Below are 11,438 nucleotides of genomic sequence, written 5' to 3'. Positions count from 1 at the left end.
GTTGGTTAGGTATCTGTCTCCTGGTTTGGCTCAAGTCATGATCTCTGGGTGCCCGGACTGAGCCCCACGTTGGGCTCTGTGGTAGGCAGGGAGTCTGCTGGGGGGTTCTCTCTCCCTTTCCTGTCTCCTCTGCCCCTCTCTCCACTCGTGTGTGCAGGCACTTTCTCCTTCCCTCTCTCTCAAATGGGTGGATAAATCTTTAAAAATAAATAAATAAACTATAGTACATTGGGAGGAATGGAAAGTTGCCAGGGGAAAAAATGAGGTAACCAAGCAGACTGAATCAATTATGTAATATTTCTATTCACAATACCTCAGTGGGCCTAACTAGGTGCTCCCACCTCTTCTACAAATGAAATAAATGCTTTGTGATGAATCTTCTTCCTGCTGAAAGGGCTTTAAAAAAAAAAATAAACTGTAGCTGTTAAACTGTATATACCAGACAGTGGGAGGCTGTGAGAGGAAACACAGATAAGGAAGGAGTGACTGCTTCGAGTCCTCTTGCTAAACTCGAGGAGTTACCCTGAACATAGATACTCCTAGGCCTCTAACTGATTTAAGAGAGTTTCTATCTCTCTTCACCATTTGTTTTCAGTTGTAGAAAGTCTAGATATGAAGACAGTTTTACAGTTCACTTTCACTGAATATTTTGATCCAGTCTCTTGAAGATTATTTGAATCCATCCTTGGGCTTAGGACTATACTCTGTAGTCACAACAATTCGGATATTAATTGTTAACCTTGTAAATTCCTATCAGAGGGAATAAAACATCAAAGTCAAAAATGTTTTCACAAGTGAGAAACTAGGACCATGAAACATTCCTTTTTCAATTATAGTTGTTTTTTTGTTTGCATTTAGAGGGAGTACTCACAGGGGGAGATCAAGAGCTTTTGTTTCAGAAACCAGTAGAGTAGATAATACTAAGAAAGAGAAACTTTGTGGCAGCTTACAGCCATAGAAACCATCCAAAGAATAATATAGAATGAGACTGAGTGTTTCCATCTCTGTTTATAAGAGCATTACTATTTAATAATTTAGTTATCTTGATTTATACTGTGTCTGGCATTTTAATATCAGAAGTATCTTTTTCTCTTGGCTAATCTATATATTATATAATATGTAAATATAGTTATGACATAAAAGTCAGTGAACTTTTGTAGATCTGCGAACATCCAAAATAAAACATATTTCCCTGAAAGCTAGGTGTACTTACATAGAACATTTGAGGATTGTCTCTAAAAGTGTTCACTTTTGAACAACTTTCTAGGATTAAATTAAGATGGATGGATTTAAATTCATTTTTGTCATGCTCTAAACTGTCAACTTCCCAAATAAAGAATCAGCTCTAATACCTAGTTAATGAGTATATCAGTGAAGAGGAGAGTATTAGTCTCTCAAGGATTTTTTTTTAAAAATGGTTTTGAGGGATCCCTGGGTGGCACAGCGGTTTGGCGCCTGCCTTTGGCCCAGGGCGCGATCCTGAAGACCCAGGATCGAATCCCACGTCGGGCTCCTGGTGCATGGAGCCTGCTTCTCCCTCTGCCTGTGTCTCTGCCCCCCCCCCCCCCCTGTGACTATCATAAATAAATAAAAAAATTTTTTTAAATGGTTTTGAGCTGTCCATACTAGAAAGGACATTTGTCATTTACAAGCATAAGTGGCCTTATTAATCTAGTGCTTAAAATTGTCTTCAAAAAATAGATTATTATAGGGGCACCTGGCTGGCTCAATTGGTAGAACATGTGACTCTTGATCTCAGGGTTGCAAGTTTGAGCCCTGTGGTGGGCTTAGAGCTTACCTTAAACAAAATACATACATATAATATATATGTGTATATATATGTATGTGTATGTATATATATACACACACACACATACATACACACATATATATGTACACTTATAAAAACATCTTCCAGACACTGAGCAGAGGGTCCAACTAATTAGATAGAAATGGCTTATACTTCACCTTAGTATGTCACTGAGATAATTATGCTGAAACTCTGTGTTTGGTTCAAGCTTTTTATCTAGAGAAGTTCTTTGTTCCCAGTGGCAGCTGTATCCCACATGACAACATTCTAGGTACTATTGGGGAATAGAAGAAAAATAGGAGCACGGTCCCTCTCTGAACTAGATAGAGACTCAAAATATCAAAGGAAGCTGATTCCTATACTATGCCAAAAGGGAAGTGTGGGGGTTCACAGGAGGAGATTTAGGAAGCAAAAAGGAGGTAGAGGGTCATTTCCTGTTCTGCTTTGGCTTGTTTCTTGATGGCAGGAAGGGTCTTGGCAGCATGAACCTTTCTCTGGCGCATCATTGTGTGTGGTGGTGTCTCTTAGGCTTCCTGGGACTCCAGGGAAGTTGGAGCAACAGAAATGGTGGGGGGCACTTCTTGATTCTGACGTTCTCACTCTGGATCCCAGATACAACAGAGACATGAGAGGTGGTGAGATTTAGATTGTATTTTAAAGGAATAATCAAACAGATTTGCTGATGATCTGTGTTGGGGAAAAAAGAGGAGTCAGGGGTGACTACCAAGTTTTTGATTGTCATGTCGGGATTAGGGGAAGAAGAGGTAGTGAGGAAATGTTTGAAAACAGTAATGTCTAGGTCAGTGGTTGAGCGTCTGCCTTTGGCTCAGGTTGTGATCCGGGGGTCCTGGGATGGAGTCTCACATTAGGTTCCTCTCGGGAAGCCTGCTTTTACCTCTGCCTGTGTCTCTGCTTCTTTCCATGTATCGCTCGTGAATAAATAAATAAATAAATAAATAAATAAATAAATAAATAAATAAATCTTTAAAACACACACACAACAACAAGGTCTAGACCGTATGTCCAAACTGCTGGTTCGTCATAACCACATTATCTGGAAGTGACATCATTGTCTTATTTCAGACCTTTACCAGACAAAACAATACTATCTACACTTCATCCTTGTCACTACTTTATAAATTCCCGAGGGCTGACACTGTAGCACACATCTTGGCCTAGTGGTTACACAGTGAGTTCTTAAGTCAGCCTGCCTATACTGCATAATGTGGCTGTCATGTTTAAAAGGGACATGCAGAGGGTGTACAGTGATTGAGATTGTTAACGTTAGCTGTTATTACTGTTTCTTACCAATTCTCTGTACTGCTAAGCAGTTCCCTCTTCTCATGGAAGTAGACAAACTAAAAAGCAAACAAAACATTTTAGCAGTCCAGTCTTAATAGTATATATTGCTAACAGGAGTCACCCCATCAGCCTCATAGTATCTCTTGGAAATGCTCCACCTTCCTGGTTTCAGGTCCTTCATTGCAGTACTTCAAGGTAATCAGGATGACCCATTGATTATCTGATAAATGCTGCCAGGGTGCCATAACATGCTTCTGATGGGTTATGTATACATGATCCTCCCTACCCCACTCCTGCACCAAACCTGAAAGACGATACATTTTTTTTGTTTTTAAAGAACAGAGAAAAATATTGCCGAGCTTAAAACATGAAGGGGGAAGTCTTGGTAGATCTGAAACTAAGAAATCCCTGAGAAAAAGGAAACATACATGATCAAATTGAAGAATAAAACTGTAGCCTAGGATGCTAATGTCAAGCACATGAGAGGATACTACCATAAAATATGGGAGCCATGCCAAGGAGGTCTTGATCACCACAAGTGGTAGCATCCAGAGGCAGGAGGGGGCTCAGAGAGGCAAAACACAGGCAATTTACTGAGGGATTATTTAAAGTGCAGTGGAGCAGTCAAGCCAGCAGATCTTTATGCATCCCACGTACACACCCAGCCCCATTTCACACCTTCCAGTTTGAGTCGGAGAACATGTTTCCTGAAGTAGCAAAAATGGGAATACACAAGTCCAGAAGGCCAGCCACCTGGGTACCCTGCTCAGTGGCACATCTTTCTTCTCCCTAACTTGCTGAAAACACTACCTCTTCCCTTTAGTAAGGCTGCACAGCAAGAGCAAATGGTCTAGCCAGGGGTTCTCAGTAGCAAAGATGAGCACCCACTGGAAGAAGACAAACTGCCAGAACTGACCACTGAGGAAACAGATAACAGAACCAAAAAAAAAAAAAAAAAAAGCTCCATGTTTACAGTTTTGAGAATTGAAGCCTCCAAAGACCATACCAAGTGGTGTGCAAAATCAGGCTGAAGAAGTTACAGAATATCTTACACATATTGCATCCAAATCCAACTAGTTTACCCAGGACAACTATTTTCCTTTTTCCTCAGAGGTTCTTCATCATATCCCAATGGATTTGATTCAGAGACACATAGTATAATCTTATGGATAAAACTTTTCCCCCAGCATATTCTCCCTGTAACATCCTGTCCTGTGGCTGTGAACCTGGAACCCGCTATCTGCTTGGATGGCAAGGAAGGGAAAAGCTATACCTGGTATAACACATCTTATATGATGTTTTGGATTCCCACCTGAAACACTGCATAGCCCACCATAGGCATTTATTCCACAAACATTTTTGGAATCCAACACCAGGACTACCAAATAAAATGGAAAGTGAGATGAGAACAAATGAAAGTATCTTGGAGATCCCCACTACATTATACCTACCAAGTAGTTGTGTGACTACAGAGGAAGTAGTAACAATAGCAAAGGGAGGATATAGAATGCTTCACAAAGAACATGGTTGTTGGGACTTCTGGCTGGCTCAGTCAGTAGAGCATGCGACTCGATCTCAGGATCGTGCATTTGAACCACATGTTGGGTGCAGAGATTATTTTTAAGAAAGAAAAACGGTGGGGGGATCCCTGGGTGGCTCAGCCATTTAGCGCCTGCCTTTGGCCCAGGGTATGATCCTGGAGTCTCGGGATCGAGTCCCACATTGGGCTCCCTGTATGGAACCCGCTTCTCCCTCTGCCTGTGTCTCTGCCTCTCTCTCTCTCTCTCTCATGAATGAATAAATAAAATCTTTAAAAGAAGAAAAAGAAAAATGGTGGTTGATCTTGGTCTAGGATGATAATAAGGAACCATTCAAGCCCTCAACCAGTGCGACAATGTTCATATTTTCATATTTCTCCTCCAAAGTATTTCTGGGAATCCTCGGAATGCGTATGTTACACAAATTGGTCGTGATTGTTGCTTGTAGCTCAGCCAGACTGGCACTGGACTGGATTTCACTTCTCTGTAGCCATCTTTTACTTTAAAATTGCCTTTTCCTTTCTCCCTATATCCTGCATTCCAACCACAGATAAAGCTCTCTCTCTTGATTCTGCAAGGCACATCTAAAATCAAGCTATAACTTTAAACAAACCTTTTACCAAAGGCCTGAGGGAAAGAGATAGGAATTGCTACACAACCCTTACTGCTCCCCTACCCCCCAAAAATCAAAAACTGATCATCATACTCACTGTCTTCTACAGTCTGTTGGCCATGTACTTGCTTGAAGGTTGCCCCAAGTCTTCCCTAGCTCTAACTTTTGCCAAGTTGCAGGTAGCATTTTACCTCCCGTAGAAAGGAAGGATTCTTGAATCCCTTGTGAAAGGACTCATGAGGTCCCCTTACGTGAGTCCAGACCCCTTGCTCCAAAACAGCATGATCACAGTAATACATCTCTGTCCACAGAAGACAGGGTTCTTCATAATTAAGCACATTATTCTTTCAGCCATTTTAATCTAAAAGGAAGATTTTGTTTTGAATCCTGAGAAAACATCAGATAAACCCACTTTGAGAGACATTCTACAAAACAACTGGTATTCATCAAAAGTCATCAAGGTCAGGAAAGGCAAGGAAAAGCTGATTAACTCACAGATGGGAAGAAACTATGGAGACACAACAATTAAATGGAAATGGAATCCTTTATTGAATCTGGAACGGAACAGAGACATTGGGGGAAAATTGGTGAAATTTGATTAAGATCAGTAGTTTAGTAGTTAATATTGTACTGATACTAATTTCATGGTTATGTAAGTTGATAACTTTAAGGAAATCTGGGGAAAAGATATATATGAATTCTCTGTACTATTTTTTGCAACTTTCTGTAAGTCAAACTATTTTAAAAGATTTTTAAAGTACTGTTAGCGCCCATCAGATCAGCAAAAGTATGAGTCTTGACAGTATCAATAACTGGAATGGACATGTAGCAAATTAAACCCTCAAATACTGCTAGTGTAAGTATCCATTGGTACAACCACCTCGGAGAACATATAGGAATATTTGACAACAACTAGCAAAAATGGAGATATGTAAACATCATAACCAAGTTACTCTATGAGTAGGAATGTTTGGAAACCCTCATACATGCACTCAAGGAAACTTGTAAGAATGTCCATTGCTAATTATTTTAATAAATACTTGGAGGGAAACGGAGACTGGATAAATAAATTATAGTACATTCACATAGTGGAACAGTATACAACAGTGATAAAAGGAAGGGATTAGGTCTCTATGCACCATCATGGATGAACCTATCAAGGATTGTGAATGAAAATTCAAGTCACACAATAATACTAGATGATAATACCATTTATATAAAGTTTTGGGCAGCCTGGGTGGCTTAGCGGTTTAGTGCTGCCTTTGGCTCAGGGCATGATCCTGGAGACCCGAGATCGAGTCCCACATCGGGCTTCCTGCATGGAGCCCTCCTTCTCCCTCTGCGTATGTCTCCACCTCTCTCTCTGTGTCTCTCATGAATAAATAAATAAAAATCTTTAAAAAAAAAAAGAAATGGAAAACATGTATATAAAGTTTTAAAACATGACCCAAAGACTACATATTGTTTTGGGATAAACTTTGACATTAAAAATATAAAATACAATCTATTCTGAGGTGATAAAGTGGGGATAAGTAATAAGGAGGAATTCAGGAAGGACTTCAATTGTATCCTCAATGTCTTAATTTTTTAACTTTTCATGGTACATACACAGATATTTTATTATATTATACTTTACCTTTGAAAAAAAATATTTTATTTATTTGAGAGAATGAGAGAAGGAACAGGGGGAGGGGCAAAGGGAGAGGGAGACTCGCCGTTGAGCATGGAGCCCCAATGCAGGGCCATTCCAGAATCCTAGGATCATAACCTGAGCTGAAGGCAGACACTTAACTGACTGAGCCACCCAGACGCCCATACTTAACCTTTTTTTTTGACAATTACTTTTAAAGATAGAAGAATGTCTTATAGGGAAGTCTTACAAACAGATTGAAGGTTTAAAAAGAAAAAGCAAAATATATGAGCACACAATTTCTGAATAAAGATCTGTAAATTAAACAAACAAACAAAAAAAGATCTGTAAATAGATGGTCAATAAGGAATGTATGGAGGGGGCATTATTCTTGTTAGTAATCGACTCAATGAAATGTTATCTTCAATATGATGCTTTATACCACTTATAAATATGACAAAGACTTTTACGAAATTATAATACCCAGGCAAGGCACATGAAATGATGATCACTCTCACAGATTTTAGGTAGGAGTGTAAATGGTACAAACATCCTCAAATGTGGGGCACTTGGCTGGCTCAGTTGGTGGAGCATGTGACTCTTGATCTCGGTGTCATGAGTTCAAGCCCCATGTTAGGTGTAGAGCTTACATTAAAAAAAAAAAAAAAACAAAAAAAAACTAAAAAGTCTCAAATGTAATTTGGTGATAAACACTAAAATCCTCTAAGTATGCATACTCTTTAACCTATTAACTACCTGAATAGTAATCCCTGGGAATTACTTAGAGCTAGAAGATAGTCATCACCTTATTGGTTATAGCAGTGAAAAATTAAAACAATGTTAAGGTCATGTAGCAGACGTTTGATTAAATAAGTGATGAATGTATCATTTATTAAAAATTACATTGTAGGGACGCCTGGGTGGCTCAGCAGTTGGGCATCTGCCTTCCGCCCAGGGCATGATCCTGCAGTCCCGGGATCGAGTCCCACATTGGGCTCCCTGCATGGAGCCTGCTTCTCCCTCTGCCTATGTCTCTGCCTTGCTCTCTCTATGTCTCTCATGAATAAATAAATAAAATCTTAAAATAAAATTTAAAAAAATACATTGTAAAAATGCAGACTTAAGAACACTTTATAATATATTAAATTGAATAAGGAGGCTAGAAAATACAAATGATTATAATCCTAATTTTTGAGACTAAGTGCACATATGTAAATACATAGGAATGCATATGTGGAGAAGGTTGGAAGATTTGTATTAGTTTGGTTAGGCTGCCATAACAAAGTCCCACAACCTGGGTATTTTAACCAGTAGAAACTTCAGAGCACCTGGCTGGCTGAATGTAGAATCCAGAGCATGCGTCTCTTGATCTCAGGGTCACAAGTCTTACCCCATTGGGCATAGAGCTTCCTTTAAAAAAAATGAATAACAGAAATTTATTTTCTTATCGTTCTGGAGGCTGGTCCAAGATTATGGGATCAGCAGGGTTGGTTTCCTTTGAGGCCTCTCTTTGATTTGCAAAAAGCCACCTTCTTTCTCACTGTGTCACCTCCCACCCCACCCCACCCCCGGTCTATGCAGTCTATGTTGTCTGTGTCCTGATCACCTCTTATTATAAGGATATCAGTCCTATTGGACTAGGACCTATCCTGTGACTTCATTTAACCTTTATCACTTTTTTAAAGGTCCCATCTCCAAGTACAGTTACATTCTGAGGTACTGGGAGTTAGGAGTTTAACATCTGAATTTTGATGGAACATAATTCTGCCCATAATACCTATATGTCAAAATTATTAACTAGGTAAGTCTCAGTAATTTTAAGAATGCTTTTTTATTAAAATGGGACTTACTGGACTAAATGATAAATAGGACTCTTTCAATCTCAGTTGAGGTCCCCCGAACCAAGAATGGTACAAAGGTGGCAATTTCTTTCTTCTTGTCCTGAAATGTGGTGCTAAGACACATCTATTCAACATGCACCCACTTCCTTCCTGTAGAAGTAAAATGTGGAGGTCAAAGAGTAGAGAAGGTGACCCTTTGAAGAGACCCACTTTGGAGCACTGTAGCATTTCTCCCCTCCAAGGGCATGAAGGGAAATTGCTTCCTCCTCCCTCGAGCCAAGTGAGAAGCAATTTAAGGGAACCACTCAGGGAACTTGACATGTGTCGTCTGAGCTTGGGCAGCACATGTCCTAGTATGAGAGCTTTGGTTACATCATCCTGAGCTAGAAAAGCAGAGGAAGAGATAATCAGGGTTGCATAGAAAATGAGCTGTTTCCACGGGCAAAGACGGGGACATATCTATGGACCAGATGTGGTCTGTGGAGGAGAAAGCCAGCCTGGAGCTGTCTGGAATGGACTCTTCCCAAGTGGGCCACCTGGAAAGTAACCCAGCAAAGAGATGGCCTGCTGGAAGCTCAGAGACTGAGGTATGAGTTGAAAGTAGCTAGCAGAAGAATGCATTGATGTTCCACCAAGAACTGGACAGACAGAACTGAGGAACTCATAGAAGTGCCCAAGAAAGAGCTTGGAACATCCACTAAGCCCAGAGAATGCCAGTGACAGATCTCAAAAGTCATGGGCACCTAAGACCAGCCCCAGTCTTTCACGTAATCCCCTGTCCTCTGGGCCCAACCTAATGGAATTAAAAGCAATTACTAGGGAAGGAAGATGGGTGAATAAAGAAAGAGCTCTCCCCTCCCTCTCTGCGGGCATCTCAGCTGGAGCAGGGAAAAGGGAAACTCTGCAAGTAGAATGTAGATCAGCATCTGACGGTCACCTTGGGGTAAACTAGGCTATTATTTTATTTTATTTTATTTTTAAGATTTTATTTATTTTTATTTATTCATGAGAGACACAGAGAGAGGGGCAGAGACACAGGCAGAGGGAGAAGCAGGCTCCATGCAAGGAGCCCGATGTGGGACTCCATCCTGGGACTCCAGGATCATGTCCTGGGCCAAAGGCAGGCGCTAAACCACTGAGCCACCCAGGCATCCCTAAACTAGGCTTTTAAATCCCAGAACATGGAGGGGCACCTGGGTGGCTCAGTGGTTGAGTGTCTGCCTTCAGCTCAGGTGGTGATCCTGGGGTCCTGGGATTGAGTCCCGCATCCGGCTCCCTAGAGGGAGCCTGCTTCTCCACTCTGCCTATGTCTTTTCCTCTCTCTCTCATGAATAAGTAAATTAAATCTTAAAAAAAAAAAAATCCTGAACTGCTGAGATCTTTGCATTTCTTGTAATCATGACACCTCCTAGGAAATTCTGCAATAAGCATGCTTGGGTGAGTAGAGCCAATTGGGGCATAGATCACAGAAAATAGCTGGGGACCTAAAATGAATTCTTTTATGGACCCCCTAAATCTTTCTGCTTACATCTATACCCTATTGAGTCCGACTCCTTGAATACAGCAGTGTCATAAAGAATTCAAAGCATGCAATCACGTCCATCCCCATTTACTACCCAGAAATGACCAATATTAACATTAGATGACTATCATTCCAGGCATCTTTCTATATGTCCATCTATCATATGTTTTTGGTTACAAATAAAACAGAAAACTCTCTATAATTTAAGCCATGAGAATAACAACAAAAGGAACATTTAGGAAGATTATGAACTAGTTCATAGAATCTATGGAAAAGCTGCAAATCTGGTCTTGAAAAGGACAAAAACTAGGGCAGCTGCCAGAGTCTGTGGAACAGATGTTAATGATCAGATAAATAAGCCCCGGGAATTTTTCATTCTGTTGTTATGCTCAAGATTTAAATTCTTAGCCTAAAAAAATTTTTTTAACAATGAAGACAAACTACTGGAGGCAGACGCTGTTGTCTGTTTACCCCACAGCTCTTTCTCTTAATTATTGCCAGCAGAAACACATTTTGTTTGGGGGACTATGTGTGTGGGTGGTTACAGGGAATGAATCATGATCGTTTAAAGAATGATTCACTAATTTTACCTGAACACCTTAAAAAGATCTTTCTCTTTCCCTGCAGATTAGTAATTCCAGGGTAAGACTGTTTGAAGAGATCTTCATCAAATTGCCCAATATGAGACTAAGCCCATGGTATTCACCATACCATTCATAATGATTTAAGAACTCTGATAATTCAACTATAAAAAAAACAAACAGCCCAATTTAAAAATGGGCAAAGGCTTAAACAGACATTTTCCAAAGAAGATATACAAAAATTCAATAAGCATATGAAAAAACTGCTCAACATAAATTATCAGAAGGGAGATGCCAATCAAAACCACAATGAAGGGCAGCCGGCCGGCTTAGTTGATGGAGTATGCAGCTCCAGTCTTTGTGTTGTGGGTTACAGCCGCACGTTGAGTGTAGAGATTACCTAAAATAAAAATCTTTTGGGATGCCTGGGTGGCTCAGCAGTTGAGCGGTTGAGCATCTGTCTTCTGCTCAGGGAGTGATCCCAAGGTACTGGGATGAGTCCCCCATCAGGCTCCTCCTCCATAGAAGAAGCAGGCTCCTTCTCCCTATGCCCATGTCTCTGCCTCTCTGTCTCTCTCATGAATGAATAAATAAAATCTTT

The sequence above is a fragment of the Canis lupus genome, chromosome 16 (genome assembly GCF_011100685.1).
Source record: "Canis lupus familiaris isolate Mischka breed German Shepherd chromosome 16, alternate assembly UU_Cfam_GSD_1.0, whole genome shotgun sequence".
Taxonomy (NCBI): Eukaryota; Metazoa; Chordata; class Mammalia; order Carnivora; family Canidae; genus Canis; species Canis lupus.
Note: the sequence above shows the minus strand (reverse complement) of the source record.